This window comes from Suricata suricatta, chromosome 1, assembly GCF_006229205.1.
Source record: "Suricata suricatta isolate VVHF042 chromosome 1, meerkat_22Aug2017_6uvM2_HiC, whole genome shotgun sequence".
Lineage (NCBI taxonomy): Eukaryota > Metazoa > Chordata > Mammalia > Carnivora > Herpestidae > Suricata > Suricata suricatta.
The window spans coordinates 175,553,326-175,568,652 of record NC_043700.1 but is presented as its reverse complement, the minus strand read 5'-3'; the positions used below and the strand labels follow the sequence as shown (position 1 = coordinate 175,568,652).

Here is a 15,327-nt window from a genome sequence, read left to right as displayed (position 1 = left end):
GCCGGCGAGTGCGGCGGGCGGCCCCGCGAGCGGCCGAGGCTGGCGGGCAGGCTGGGGAGAGGAGACGCCGCGGCAGCCGGGCGAGCCGGGCCGAACAGAGCTCGTTTCCTCGACACCCCCAACCCCCGCCGCCCGGCTCCCCCCGCGGCGCGCACTCGGCCGGGCTCGGGAATCCCCCGCGCCCCGGAGCCCCGACCGCCCACCGAGTTGCTGCTGCCTTTCTCCATTCCTCCTTCACCTCTCCTCCGGCCCTAACTTTGCCAGCCTGGACATGCGCGTGTACGACACATACGCGCGCGCGCGCACACTCACACACACACGCGCGCACACACACACACACACACACACACACACACACACTCACCCCTCCCCTCCCCTCCCTCGACTCCAGCTCCACTTCCCCATGTAGTTTGGAGATGACAGATGCCTGTAGACTTTCACCAAACAAGCGGTGGGGGCAGCAGACTACAACAGTTATTTAATTAAAAGGCATTTTTCCTCTCTCTTGTTCGCTCTGGCTCTCAGAATAGCTTTTGCACCCCTAGACCCTGAACACACTCCTGTCTCTCCAGGTCATCCGTGGCCGGCTAACACCCATCTCCTTCCACGCCCCCCCTTCCGGCGTCGACCTCCAGCTTCCCAGCCCCTCCATCTCGGAGTCACACCGACATGCACACCTAGAGGCCGGCGGCGGGGAGCGTCGAGGGCACGATGCAGCCGGACTGCATTGCACAGTCATCAAAGTTAAGTGTGTGTGTTTGTGGGGTGCCTGTGCGCACCAGGGGAAGCGCGGGGTCATGGGCGCCGAAGCATCCACTCTGCCCCCCCCCCCACCCCCGCCTCCGCGGGGTCAGGGGACGCCTCCACTTGAGATTGCAGCCATTTTAGGGAAAGAGGTGGCTCCGGGTCCGGGGGGGAGTGGAAGGGGAACAGCACGTCGCGGGGGACTCACAGCTCCGAAGCCCCTCGGCGCAACTGGAAGGCGGGCAGGCGCCGGGCGCACAGGGGCGCGGCGCCCGCGGCGACTTGGGGAAGGTTGCGCTCGAGTTCCCCGGTTTTGCCAGGAGTTGTTCGGGGTAACGTGCCGGCTCCTGCCTCTTTCTCGGGTTCCCGCTGGGTTGGGGGGTAGTGGGGGGCATATTGGGCTAGGGAGGGACGCGACCGCCCCCGGAGATTGAAGAGCTAGCGCTGGGGAAGGGGGGCACCTCCTCTCGCCGGTTGGCACTGACCCAGACAGTGCGACCCACTTGGCCCCCCAGCCTCCCCACCCCCTCCCAAGCCTCTGCCTCCCCGCCGAGTGCCAAGTGAGCGCGCGGCAGGGGGCACAGGGCGCGACGCCGCCGGGCCCCGAGCCACCCCTTACCTGGTTGGAAGGGGTTTCCCAGGAGGAGCCGTAGTTGTAAAAGAAGGAAGAGAAGAAGGTGTCTTCCGACAGCCCGCAGCCCGCCATGCTCTGGATGCAAATAAAATGAGAAAAGGGAAAAAAAAAAAAAAGCACACACACAAAAGCAACCCAAAATTTTCAAAATCAAATTAAATCAATAAGCGAAGAAGAAATTCTCTTGGAAATAAAGAAAAGGAGGGGGAAGGGAATGGCAAAGGGAACGCAAACTCTCGGCGGTGCTCGCTCTCCGGGTGAGGAGGGATGCTCGGGCTGCCGCCGCCGCCGCCGCCGCCTTCTCAAGACGGTACCCACAGAGGTTCGTCCTGACTTGGGCAGCCGCCGCCGCCGCCGCCTGTGCCGGCTGTGTGTGTGCGCGCGTGTGTGTGTGCGTGTGCGTGGTGTGTGCGCGCAGAGCGAGAGACCGCAGGGGAAGCGAGAGGGCGAGAGAATGAGCGAGCCGGGATGGAGGGCGCAGAGGCAGAGCGGGCGGGCGGGCGTGTGCGCGCGGGGGTGCGTGCGTGTGTGTGTGCGCGCGTGTGGCTGGGTGTGCGTCTGTTTGGGGAGCTCACCGGAGAGCCGGGGCCGTCACGTGGGCGCGCTGACTCCGCCGGCTGCCGGGGACAGCCTGTACTACAGCCCCGGCCACTAAATCAGCCCGCGCCGCCAGACCTTTGCGGGTCCCCCCCCAACTCCGCCCCCCTGCTCCCCGCACCGCCGGCCGCGCGCGCTCCCCGGGACGGCAGGGGGCGCGGGTGCGGCCGCGGGCAGGTGGGCGCGCGGGGAGTGGGAAAGGAGGATGCCCGCGGAGACGCACATGTCCCTCGCTACGCCCCGCACCCTCCTCGGGAGCCTTCCCCCCGCCCTCTTTGAAGATTTTTTTTTTAATTCCTAAAATTGCTTTCCCCTGCAGAGACCCCTCTTTCAGCCATGGGAAATTATTTTCACACAGTTGCTATGCCTCGATTCCCTTTCCTTCCCCAGGCCCCTCGTCCCCCCGCGTGCGCACACGCAGGCACACACAGGCACGCACATACACCCGTGGCCGCCTCCTCCCATCCCAAATGCAAAGCCACTTCCTTTTGCCGGTTGCTGTAGTTAAGCTAAGTCAATGCTACATCAAACTAGGCTAGGCTGAGAAAACTGGAAAGTGGATTTAGGGGACAATACTGCCCCAGCAGGAAGAAAGGCTCTAGTTTGGCGTTCTGTTGATTTAACAGTTTCACACGAAAAGGGATTTTGTAGCTTCTGCAACTAAAACTCAGGCCCCTTGAGTCACAATTCTTTAAATGGGGGTATTCTCTTAAATCTATTGTATGTTCTAAAAATATAAACATAATCGCCCCCCACCTCAAGATGGTATTTTAGGACCAAACCTCCTTCTCAATGACAATAATTGAGTAGCCAAAAGTTTTTTTTTTTTTTTTAATGCAAAAACCCATTCCTTACCTACTCCCAACTCTTTATACAGATCTTTCTAGGGAGTAAAATTCAAACAAAAATGGGCGTATCAGTGTAAGATGCTCTTACATGTATTGGAATCCTCACAGGAAAACTTGAAACAACTTGTTATAGACAATTTATATTGTTTTCTTTCTGAATTATTTTTCCAAATGCTGCCCATTTTTATTCAAACCAATTGTGATTTTCCAAGACTTCACACTTCCTCCTGCAAATTCCCCACTTGAGGTCGAAATCCTCTGTGAAATAAACATTTCCACAGCAACCCAGTGATGTCACAAACATTGGCTCATGATTTCAGAGGGGAAATAAAGCAGGAGAAAGGATCTCTCTAGAAAGAGTTTCTGTTTTCTTGCAAATGGCATTGCTCCCAAGTACAGATTCAGAAAACATGTTAGATTTCTGGCTAAATAGTTCTTTGTTTTGTTTTGTTTTTTGTTTTTCCTGAGACTGACTTATTTTTCAAAGGTATGCCAAATGATCTTAAAGAAAAGAAAATAGGTCACCATCCTCTTTTCTGGGTTTGTGAACAGTGTTTCAAAGCAATGGTCCACACTGACCACTACAGATTTTAATGAAGGGGAAAAAGATTTTTTTCCTAAAAAACAAAACAAAACAAATGTCAGAAAGAACATTGAGAGATGAAATTTAATGTACTAACCTCAAATAATGCTGACTGACCTCACTTCAAAAATACAATAGTTTTTAAGAAGTGTTAGGCCCACAGAAATTCTATTCAGTTATCAAAATTAGTGCTGATCTCACCATTATTGAATAGAGGGGCTTCACCTCCATCATTCCTTCTATTGTTTCCTGGAGGAAGAGGGAAGCATCTTCATGCCGTTTTAATCCTCCTCAGTCTCATCCCTATAAATATCAGGCGTAAAAGGACTGGAAAATATAAGATTAGGACCAAATCTGGGGTTTCTTTCCTCTCTAAATAAGATTCTTTAGATAATATTTCTACTATGGAAAGATAGAATATTGCTTCTCTAGAAACCTAGTCTGTAAAGTCCTTTCATTTACAGCTGATCTTTATACAACATGGGGGTTAGGGCAGACCCCCCCAAAACACAGTCAAAATCTGGATCTGACATTTGACTGCCCCAGAACTTAACTACTAATAGCTTACTATTGATTGAAAGCCTTACCAACAACATAAATAGCTGGTTGACATATATTTTGTATATGTATCATATACTATTTTCTTATAATAAAGTAAGAGGGCCGCCTGGGTGGCTAGGTTGGTTAAGCATCCAACTTCGGCTCAGGTCATGATCTCACGGTTCATGAGTTCTAAACCGCTGACAGCCCAGAGCCTGGAGTCTGTTTCCAATTCTGTGTCTCCCTTCCCCCCCCTCTGCCCCTCCCTGGCTCTCACTGTTTCTCTCTCAAAAATAAACATTAAAAAAAATTTTTTTAAGTAAGCTAGAGAAAAGAAAATGTTATCAGAAAAAAATAAGGAAGAGAAAATACATTCACGATACTGTATTGTATTTATTTTTTTTTAAACCCATGTATAATTGGACCCATGCAGTTTGAACCCATATTGTTAAAGGGTCACCTGTATATTTTAGCTCAAGTTTACATTCTGTGCCTGCAGCCTTGGTTTCCCTGGCTTTCGTTCAGCCCCGCCCCCCCGCCCCACTACCCCAGTAAAGGAAGTTAATTCTGTCTCTGTGATCCCATTTCCTGTTTGTTGAATGCATGGATTTGTTCCTCACAACAATCCTGAATGAATCAGACTCTTTATCCCCATTTCACAGATGTGGAAGTAGGCTCAGAGATGCCTGAGAACCTGCCCTAAGTCACCCAGCTACCCAGTAGGAATCAAACTCAAACTTTGAGATCCTGTCTCCCTCTCCCCTCCAGCTGTAACTGAGGCCCTCACAGTACCGCCCTATGACCATTTCACAGGCTCACCCCCAGAAACAGAGAGAGCGGCTCCCCCTCCAACTGCCCAAACTGGTGATAGATGTACATTTGTGAGATGTGTTACTTAAACAGTAATCACGCGTTCACTAGCTCATCCAGTCTTCATGAAGACCTGTGAGGAAGCTTTACTATTCTTGTTTTATAGATGAGGAAATGGGCTGACTCCCAATCCCCCTCCAGCCCACAGCTAGCAAAAGGTAGAGCTGGGTCTTGAACCAAAGACTTCTGGCTCATGACTTCTCTTTCTCTTCTCCAAACACACAGGAAAAATGGGTCCACTGAGCAGGCCCAGGACCTGCAGAGAGACGCAGCAGGCAGAGGCAGGGACAGGTGGAAAGAATGTCCTCTGAGCAACAAACAGGAAAACATTTGTACAAATGAAGGCTGGCCTCCAGCCACAAACGCCTGGCTCCCTTCAGATCTCTAGCTCTTTCTTTTTAAACAGAGGAGGCCCAAGGAGGGCCACCTGGACACACTTCTGATAAAATGCCTCCCTCTCTGCCCAGCCTGCCATGCTCCCAGGGCAGCCCTGTCACCCTAAAAAAATTCTTCCTCAGTAGGTTTGCTCATCTGGTATTAGCATAGTAACATGGAGGTTTGTTTGCTAGTTCCCAACAACATAAGAACAAGCCACCCCTCCCCCTTGCCCCTCTAGGGCCCAGAACAGATGCAGACAACCCCTCGGGAAGCAGAGGGAGCCGCAAGCTCATTGAGGAAAGATCACCCCAGCCACCTTGCCAACTTCTCACTGTAAGGTATTCAGAGGACCGAAGATAGAAACCCGAAACAGAAAGCTTTTGATTTCTAAATCCGCTGTAGCTGGTCTCTAAAGACAAACCAAACTTTCTTCTGCATATATTCCTGTCATATTAACAAGTGATTTGTCACACCAAAAATGTGTGATTTGTTGAACTGGTATCATCCTATTAGTGAGAAAATCCATCTTTATTCATAAACACTTTCCCCCCAAGAAATAAGTTTTGCATTGATCTCATATTGGAAATTGGTTAATAGTCCAGATGATGCTGGGGTGTTTGCCTTTTTATAAATGAGGTGCATTAACAGTCTCTACCACTAGAGTATCAGTTAGTGAATGGTGACTGCTCTGCAGATGGGAGAGGCCAAACTGTCATGGATATGGATAAAAAATGATCGTTTGGACTAACACCACAGAGGGGAAGCAGATGTGATACACAGAGAAAGTAGAATTCATTCAGTCTCCTTCCTTTATTAAAACAGAGTCTGCTTATTTGTCTTATTTTTAAAAGCCCTCTGAATACAAACTCACGTGTTACTTCTAGGCAAAGTGAAAACCAGTATCATTCCTCCCTTCAAGAAGTTTATATTCCCTGACAAATGTTTGATCTAACAGTTTTTTTAGTTGCCAATTTTTCTCTGTAATTGTTTACAAATGTCCATCCTCTCATCAAAAGTACAGTTACCCTGGGGAAAGGTAAAAATTAACAAGTAGTGAGACAAGGCAGAGGGCAGAGGGCAGAGGAACGGCATAACAATGAAAGGCAAGGACATAAGAAAGGATGCAGCAGACTAGGCAACAACAAACTGCGGCAGAAAATAACTACGGCAATAATAATTACAAATGTACTGAATGCTTGCAGTCCGTCAGGCATGATGATAAGTGCAAGACAGTCCTTCTTACTTTGAGACAAGGGTTATAGAGTCAGTGGTTTATTTGGGTGGAGATCCTAGAAAATACAGTAGGGAAGTAAAAGAAGTGAGAACAGAAAGGGAAGGACATGTGATAGTTGCTATGATGGGCAACTGGAACCCAGTACTACTGGGGAATACCTTGGCGGATAGTGGAGCGTGCACATGTCAGACTTACCCATTCGAGGGGTGAGGGGGACGGGGCCTGGGCATTGACCCTCCAACTCCTCAGCTGAAGGCTGCTCCCAGGTGTTGCTAACAACCTGGAGCAAGCATGGATAAAGTGGGGTCTGGCCACCAGAGAAAGTCCTCAGGCAGAGGACACACAGGCTGTTAGAATCTGAGGCCATGTACATAGAAGTGGCAGGGGCTGTGGGGATACAGGTGGGGCCCCAAGAGCATCTGCTATCCAAACATGAACCCATTTCATTTTACAGAAACCTTGTGAAGTGGGAACTATTACATTTCCACTTTTCCCCCAGAGAACAGAGCCTAGGACAGTAAGAAGTGGCATCTGTTGTTTTTACCCAGTTACCATCAGTTCCCTTTTCCAGTAACAACCCCCAGCCTTCCCTTTGAGAAACATTCCCTCCCCCATCTCAGCAATCTGACCTAACTGCCTCACTCCAGATCCATGCCTGTGACCCACGCTGTCCTCGTAAGAGCTCTCCCTCGGAGCTAAAGGGCAAGAGACGTGCTCTTTCTGGTGGGAGAGCAAAGCCAGGAAGATGGAAGCCTGGAGCTCTTCCAGGCCATGTTCCTCCCACAAGAATGAACCCAACTGCTTGAGAATGAAACCAGCCCAGAGGAAAGCCAGCCTGAAGATCCAGCCCTGACAGGAAGTGCCCCAGGTTCCTGACATACATCTGTTGAGCAACTGGATCCAGCCTAACCTGCAACTAGACACCTCCCTGGGTTCTCCAGGTTCATGAACCAATAAACTCCTCTTTAATTATAAGCCAGTTTGAGTTGAATTCATAGAAGTTAGGCAACTTGGCCAAGATCACACATCTAATGAATGTGGAAGTAATCCTCAAACCCAATCAACCCTAATTGCACATGGCGCGATGGCATGTGTTCTTAACTATCATGCGCTACAAAGGCAATTAGCATCCACCACAGGACAGAGCTCAGAGCCACGTCACCCTTCTCGTGGCTTGGCCCTCACTTGGAGCCTCTTTCCTTCCAGAAGCAGCCGCCACTTTGGTTAAGAGGATACGGGATCAGTGTGCTTCTCAGTTTTATCTGAATTGTCCAATCAAATCATTAAAAGTGCAGCCATGTCAGAATGAAGGTCACTTGAAGAAAGTCTGAAGAAGTGAAAGAAAAAAAAAGTGAAAGAAAATTTTAAAAGAAAAGAGATAAGGAATCAAGGCCTTCAGGCTTTTGTTGGTGGTAGGTTTTGTTTGTTTTGTTTTGTGCTTTTTTGTTTTGATGAGTCAATCAGGAGATATTTATGTACAACTCCTGTTTTAGTCAAGACTCGTGGTTACAAGTGACAAAAAACTCCACTTCCCTGGCTAACGCAAAAGAGAGGGAGAGAGAGTTTGTGTGTGTGTGTGTGTGTTTTGTTAGCTTATCTAACTGAGAGACCAAGGATAGGGCTGTCTTCAGGCAACCTGGATCTACACAAGGCTTGAACAGCATCAACAGCTTCTTGGTGTTCCTTGCCTTTGGGCTGACCTCATGCCCAGTCTCTCATAGAGCTCCAGTAACGCACCTGGCTCACCTCCTCCTCTTTACCAGTGGTTCTAACAGACAGAGAGTAGACAGATGCCCCTCCCTCTCTCAACAATCCCAGCCAAAACCCTGGCTGCACACCCCTGGCTCTGACTGGGCCCATGCCATCTCTACACTAGCCAGTGGGATGCAATACTCTTGACTGACCAGACTTGAGTCACGTGGCCATCCTTGACTCTGTTGGTGGAATCAACACTACCAAAGCATGTAAACTGTAAGAGTGGAGAAGATGTGGTTCCCCGGAGGAAAATGGCACAATCTGGTAACCTCTGGTAACCTCCTCTATTTCTGGAATTTGTCAGGCAGGCAAATTGATTGACATTACAGAGGACCCTTGACCTCTTCCTTGTCTCTAAAGAGTTCATACTCTGTTCAGAGAAAAGTAACACTACATGTAGGACAAGAAAGAAAATATATAATAATAAATGAATTGCAGATTCTTATTTGCAGGCGACAGAGTTCACTTCAATGCTTTAAGCAGAGAAGTCTGAGGGATCTTATGTAATTACTGGAATGGGCCAGCGAATTGGGTTTAGATGCTACAAATAGGAACAAAGCAGCCAGATAAAGAAGCTGCGTGATGGTAGGAAGTGGACACCAGTCACTCTATCACCCGCTGCCCCGGAAAACAAGACTTTGCCAGAATATCTGATCTCCTGCACTGAGGAGCCACTGACTGTACATCACTCCCGTCTGCCAGTCCAGAGCAGGCACCTTGCTTGGGGGCACCTTAGTCCCACCCATGGCCTTATCTGCAAAGAAATCTGGGAAATGTAGTTTTCAGCTTTCTGGCTTCTAAGTAGCAAAGGGTTAAGTAGGTGTTGCAAAAGATACCAAGTGAGTTACTTTACAGTATTAGCCATTGGGCAGAGGACAAGAGTTCAGTGGGAGAGAAGACAGTAAAGGCTGACTTGGGATCAGATCACCTGTCACACTCGTTTCTCTGACGTGGCGCCAACATTTGCTGAAAAATTAGAGGCTCTAGATGCCAGGGGGTGAGAAGTCCACAGAAGCCTGGACACTCAGACCACCTGGGACCACCATTCCTGTAGGTCCATCTGAAGACTGGGCGGCACCTTGTGTTTGTCAGTAGGACCCAATCAGGAGGCAGTCTGGACCCTCCCCTTCAACACCTCCCCTTAAATACTTCCACTTCTCTCCATTTCCACTGTCAGCCAGGCCACTTTCCTCTCTGGCCAGGACCTTACAGTAGCCTCCTGACAGGTCTTTTTGCAGCCATTCTCGCCCTCCACCAGCCTTCTTTCACCCTGCAAGTGAGATCATCTTTTTTCTTTCTTTCTTTCTTACTTTTTTTTTTTTTTACTTTTTTTAAGTTTATTTTTTTGAGAGAGAAAGAGAGAAAGCACATGGGCAAGTGCGTGCAGGGGGAGGGGCAGAGGGAGAGAGAATCCCACGCAGGCTCCCTGCTGTCAGTGCTGAGCCGTACTTGAGGCTCAATCTAACGAACCCTGGGATCATGACGTGAGCCAAGATCAAGAGTCAGATGCCGAACCGACTGTGCCACTCAGGTGCCCCCGGATAATCTTTCCAAATCACAAATCCAACCATGGCTTCCTTTCAGCGGCTTCCATTGCTCTCAAATCCTTAAAACAACCTCTCCTAATTCCTCCAATCTAGGCACCTGCACCTGACCGAAAGGCACATATTTTCTGTGATCCCATGGGGCCTAATCACTTCCTACCGCATACCCACTCCGATCTCATCACAGGGAACCTTCTCCTCTGCTCCTTCTCATGGGTCTCGGCCCACACGCTTAAGTCCCACAGACAGTCGATTTTCCACAGGAGTATAACTGCCCCTCTCCCTCCATGTGCCTGGAAGGCCCTTTCTGTCCTTTCTACCTGGCAAAGACCTTCTCAAAATCTAGCTTGGAAGTCACTTTTTTGGAGAAAGGCCTTTGTAACAGCCCCAGAGGAAACTCTGTCTCTCTTCTCCCTGTTTCTAACCACTCCCAAGGCCCATTTCCCACAAGCCGGTCTTCCTCACGTTGATCTTCCCCACCTAGTACAGGACGTACTCGATAAAAGTTGACTGAACAAGACAGAATAAACTTAAAAAAAAAAAAAGCAATCCCCTGCACAGAAAGCAGTAATAAAGAAAATGTGTTCTACCACCACCTTGAGACTTCAATTAATGTGCTTTTCTCCTTGCGAATCCTTGCTTCCAAGCAAACAGAACCTGACAGGCTGAATTAAATCATTTATCTTTCTAGTTCTCTGCCTTGGCTCTAACACTAGTGGAAAAGCCCTGATATTTCATAAGAAGCTGGCAAAAACCAAAGCTATGAGCCAGCACTTCGACTTTATCAGGTTGTACAACCCACATACGCACACAGACACGAGAAGTGTTCATCTCCAATCTTTCTGTTGCCCAGGCAGAATTAAACACCAGATTACTATCTTTGATCGCCTTTGTTTTCTCACAGAACAACCCTAAAGAACCTGGGTTTGTGTGCGCGCCTGCGCACCTGCACCAGCCGAATCCCGCGACTCCGCACGTGGATTACACAGCGCTAACAGCCTTATTAGACCAGGATCCAGCAAGGCAGAGTTCTTCTGCAACATGTTACGTCCGTTCCTTCTGATCCACTGTGATGCCTTCGGATTTACAATGCCCGATGGGTTTTTAACCATGGGCCAGTGAGGAAAAGAAAAGACTATTTCCACTCTGCCCCGTATAATTAAATACCTAGATGAAGTTTTCTCCGGTTCTGCTTTCTGAGCCAAACAATGCTTGTTTGCATTCCATCATCATATATAAACACCCATAGGCCAGGATCATTTACCTTTGCTGTTCTATCACTAGATCCTTCAATCAGGGCCTTCTGAAGGGCATTTCAGCATATTAGAAAGGCCTCTGGTTATGAAGCCTGCACTATTTATTTTTCTTTAAAGAACAAAAATATCCTATTTCCAGCCCACTGTTTGGAAGGGGTAACATGTATATAGACACTGTAGACCATCCCTACATCAGGCCTATGGTTTCAAACACCTTTTTTCCTTAAATCTTTTTCTCAGAGCTGCCAGGTGGTTACTCAAAGGGTAGTCAGGAGGTGGCTTCTACGGATTTCTCCTGCTGATTTCTAGTCCCTAAGATGCTGGCAAGCAGTGAGAAGGCATGTCAGGCCAGGTGAGGGGGAGGCGGGCCGCGGGGAACGTCTGGGAGACGCCACACAGCATAGCAGCGTGCCCTGGTCCCCCAAGCTTGACCATGAACTCAGACCCCCTGGTGGATCTTCTCACAGTGCAGCCCCTGGTAAGGCTGGGTTGGGGCCTGAGATTCTGCATGTTCTAGCAAGCTCCTGGGTGAGGCTGATGCTCCTGGCCTGCGGCCCATAGTTCGAGTGATGAGGCTTGAGGTCTCGGGCTCCAAGTTAGATAGGCCTGGCTGCAGGACCGCCTCCTTGGAAGCAAAGTTGGGCACTCCTGGACAAATCACTTGGCCTCTCTGGGCCCTGGATTCCCTATCTGTGTGACAGCAATGATAACACCCATCAGGCAGGTCTGGTGGGAGAATTAAGTTGTGCAATTCCTGACAGGGGTTTACGTGTCAGGCCTGGGGAGCCATAAAAGCACTTGGTTGAGTGTTACTTACTGTTAGCTGGCTCAGAGGACTTCTGCAGGACAGGGTATGACAGTGACCGAACTGAAACCAGAGCCCACCTCCCCCACTCCCTGGGAAGGGGAGCTTGCCTGTCTTGTTATTTTACCATTTTTCATATTAAATGACTTTTCTTGGTGCTACTGTCTTATTACATGATATAATCCACGTTTGCTTAAAGAAAGAGAGGAAGGGAGGTGAAGAGGAAGGAATGAAAGAGCAAAATAAAGTAAGAAAAACCATTATGTACCAGAGAGTTCACGGAAGAGTATGGCCTATATGCTTCCAGTCATATATACACATATATGTGTATAAACAATGGAATTATACTGTACGTATTTTCTAAGCTTTTATTTCCACTGTAACAATAGGAACAATACAGAAATAAACAATGACAGTAACTCTTCTTCATCAGGCTCACTATGCCAAACACCCCTCTCACACACACCATGTGCCTTAGCTCACGGACAGTCTCCCAACTTCATGTATAGATGAGGAACCCGAGGCACAGAGCGCATAATTTACCTAAGGTCGTGCAACCAGTCAACAGGGAATTCATGTTGAAAATCAGGCAGCCTGGGCCTTTTCATTTTCACATGCTGTACGCTTCACGGGTTCATCCTGACACACTATCGGACTGCCTGACGTTTTTCCACACTTGCCAACATCACGGATATCCACCGTGCTGTCCCGTACTTCTGCACATCCTTTCCGGTGGCTGCGTAGTATTCCACAGTCTATCATTAGCTCCAGTTTGCAGATGAGAAAAGCAAGGCTTGGATGCTCAGTCGACGGGCACACAGTTCCCCTTACAGGGAACTGCCTGGGAGCCTCGGCTCTGTCCACCCGACAACGGGCCCTCGGAAACCCACACAGAGTGCCTGCAGGTGTCTGCAGGTCCCAGTGGAGATGGGAGACCAACGCGATTCCCACTGCCCTGCCCTGGAACCCAGCAGGTTGAGGCGCACAGTAAAAGGACTGTACACAGATGCATGAACAAGGTGATTTGAGACTTCGAAGAGTGCCATCCAGGAAGACCAGTCCAGCCTCTGGTTTAAAGAATGGAAGCGGCAGTGGGAATTTGGAAAGATTGTTTGATGAGGTAAGATTGGAGGCAATACTCCCAGGACAAGGAGGTGATCGCACGGGGATCAGATTTCTCTAAATCTCTTCACACAAAACAAAACCCAAGGGAATGATGCTCAGCGGTATCTTTTAGAAAGTTCTCCTAAAGAACAGGTGAGAGAGGGCACGGAGGCGGAAGGGCAAGGCTCTGGGGCCAGTGGCTGGAGGAGGGCGATGCTGGCTGTGTCCTCCGTGTGGCCTGAGATGCAGCTCAGTCACCTGGTCTGCAAAATGGGCTTGTGACACTTGGCTTAGGGAAGGGCTATGGGACCATGAAATGGAATAACCGCCTAAGGGGCCTGCCTGTAGGGGGCACATAGAGTGCTGGAGCTATTGCTGACATTGACACTCAAGTGTTTAGTTGGCCTGGCTGTTGAAGGGTTACATCCAGGCTACTAGGACCCCTGTATTAACCCATGGGGGAACAAGATTCCTGAGACTTCACAAACCACATGGACTTGTGAGCCCACGGGACTGCCACCACATCAGAATCGAGATCCAGATAGTACAAGGGGTGCCTGGGAGGCTCAGCCAGTTAAGTGTCCAACTCTTGATTTTGGCTCAGGTCTTGATCTCGGGAGTCATGAGGTGGAGCCCCACCTTGGGCTCTGTGCTCACAGCAAGGAGCCTACTTGAAATTCTTGCTCTCTCCCTCCCTCTCTGCCCCTTCCCAGCTCATGCTTTCTCTCTCTCTCAAAATAAATAAATAAAGGGGCACGTGGGTGGCTCAGTCAGTTAAGCGGCCGACTTTGGCTCAGGTCATGATCTCACAGTTCGTAAGTTCAAGCCCTGAGTTGGGCTCTGTACTGACAGCTCGGAGCCTGGAGCCTGCTTCAGATTCTGTCTCCTTCTCTTTCTGCCCCTCCCCTACTCACACTCTGTCTCTCAAAAATAAATAAAAACGTTAAAAAACAAAAAGCTCCATTCTTCCAGTTCCTTAGGCATAAATACTTGGAGTGAAGCCCAAAATTTAAAAATTAACTAATTAATTAAATTAAAAAACCGTTTCAAATAACAGTCTGCACATCTTTTGGTAAGTCTGACCACCAGGGCAGCTGAGAAAATTCTTAGTGACTTTCGGCTTTGCACCTACTCTGTTTACTCTGGTAGACTGAGGGAGAAGCCAGCTGGGCAACCCCTGACCACCCCTGACTTCTCTCAACTCTCATGTGGTGTCAGAGATGAGGTCGAGTCCTTGGGGCGGGGTCTGGGGAGGGGATGATGACAACAAAGGACACAACTTTGTTCATGACAATAAGTAACACAGACCACGGCTCCTACCACATGCCGGCACATGGCTAAGTGCTTTACATCCACCATCTCACTTGGTCCTCCTACCTCCTCTTCTCTTCATCTTACAGATGAGGGGACCAATGTCCGAGAGGTTAAGGACCTTGGCCACACAGGAGTTAGGCAGCCAGCTCTGTGCCTGGCCCTTTCCACATCCCTAAGTTCCATCCTTTCCTGCCTCGAGGACCACCCCCCTTCTGTTTTCTCCTGGTTTGCGCCCACCTGGCCTTCAGATCCCGGTGATGTCACTTCCTCAGTGAAATGTCCATATACAGGCTCGCTAGGCTCTGTGTCTTCATGCAGCCTGTCACTGGTCCAACGACACAGCTGTCCGTGCGATTATTGGCTTTCTGTATAAAGTTGGGGTTAAGTGCACAGATCAGGCATCGGGTCCATGGGATTGGAGCAAACGCCACCTCTTTCCAGCTGAGTGGCTTCGAGCAAGTTCACCAGCTTCGGTCCACTGGTTCCCTTGTCTGTCACATGATGGACATACTGATAATCACCTACCAGATGGTGGCGACGTCATGAGCCTGCAGGAGGGACCCAAGGGCCGACTCCCCTTACTCTGAGCCTTGCCCAGGCCAGCGCTGTGTCCAGGACAGCATCAGAGCAGGCAGGCCACGGGTACCTGGCGAACTCAGTGCAGCACCGAAGGGCTCTCCACCGCCCTGTCCGTCGGGCAGTTGAGGAGCTCGCTCAAGGTCACCCAGCAGGTCAAGGGGCTAAGCTCAGACTGGCCCGGATCCTGTGCCCATACTCACTTCGCCATTCCGCTGGCCACGGGGTCTTCCCTTCCCATCCGTGGGGTAAACACCCACAGCCGGGCGGAGAGGTGGCACAGGGGTCAGAGGAAACATCTGATGCCAGGCAGGTGCTCTGGGCCCGCAGAGTCACCGCGCCTCACGGTCCCGAGTGGTCAGAAACAAAGATGGAGGCAAAGGGGCTGGAGGGCGCTACCAGGACGGGGAGGAAGGGCCTCCGGGTGTTTTTAACTTGTTCCTTTATTTCCCCCGGGGACTCGCATGTGGCCTGGGCCTAATGATTTCCCGTGAAAGCTCCAGCGGGGTGTTTTCCTGCGTCTTCGGAGGAAGGACTATTCCAGC

General features: G+C 49.8%; 1 protein-coding gene across 1 annotated transcript in view; it reads right to left on the bottom strand.

Moving 5' to 3' along the window:
- Positions 1–1,474, bottom strand: part of PPARGC1A (PPARG coactivator 1 alpha) — a 640,252-nt gene extending 638,778 nt beyond the window's left edge. Inside the window, exon 1 of the mRNA XM_029948064.1 lies at positions 1,364–1,474. The gene's annotated coding sequence lies outside the window, so the exon portion shown is untranslated. The remainder of the gene's footprint in view (positions 1–1,363) is intronic.
- Between the last annotated feature and the right edge of the window lie 13,853 nt (positions 1,475–15,327).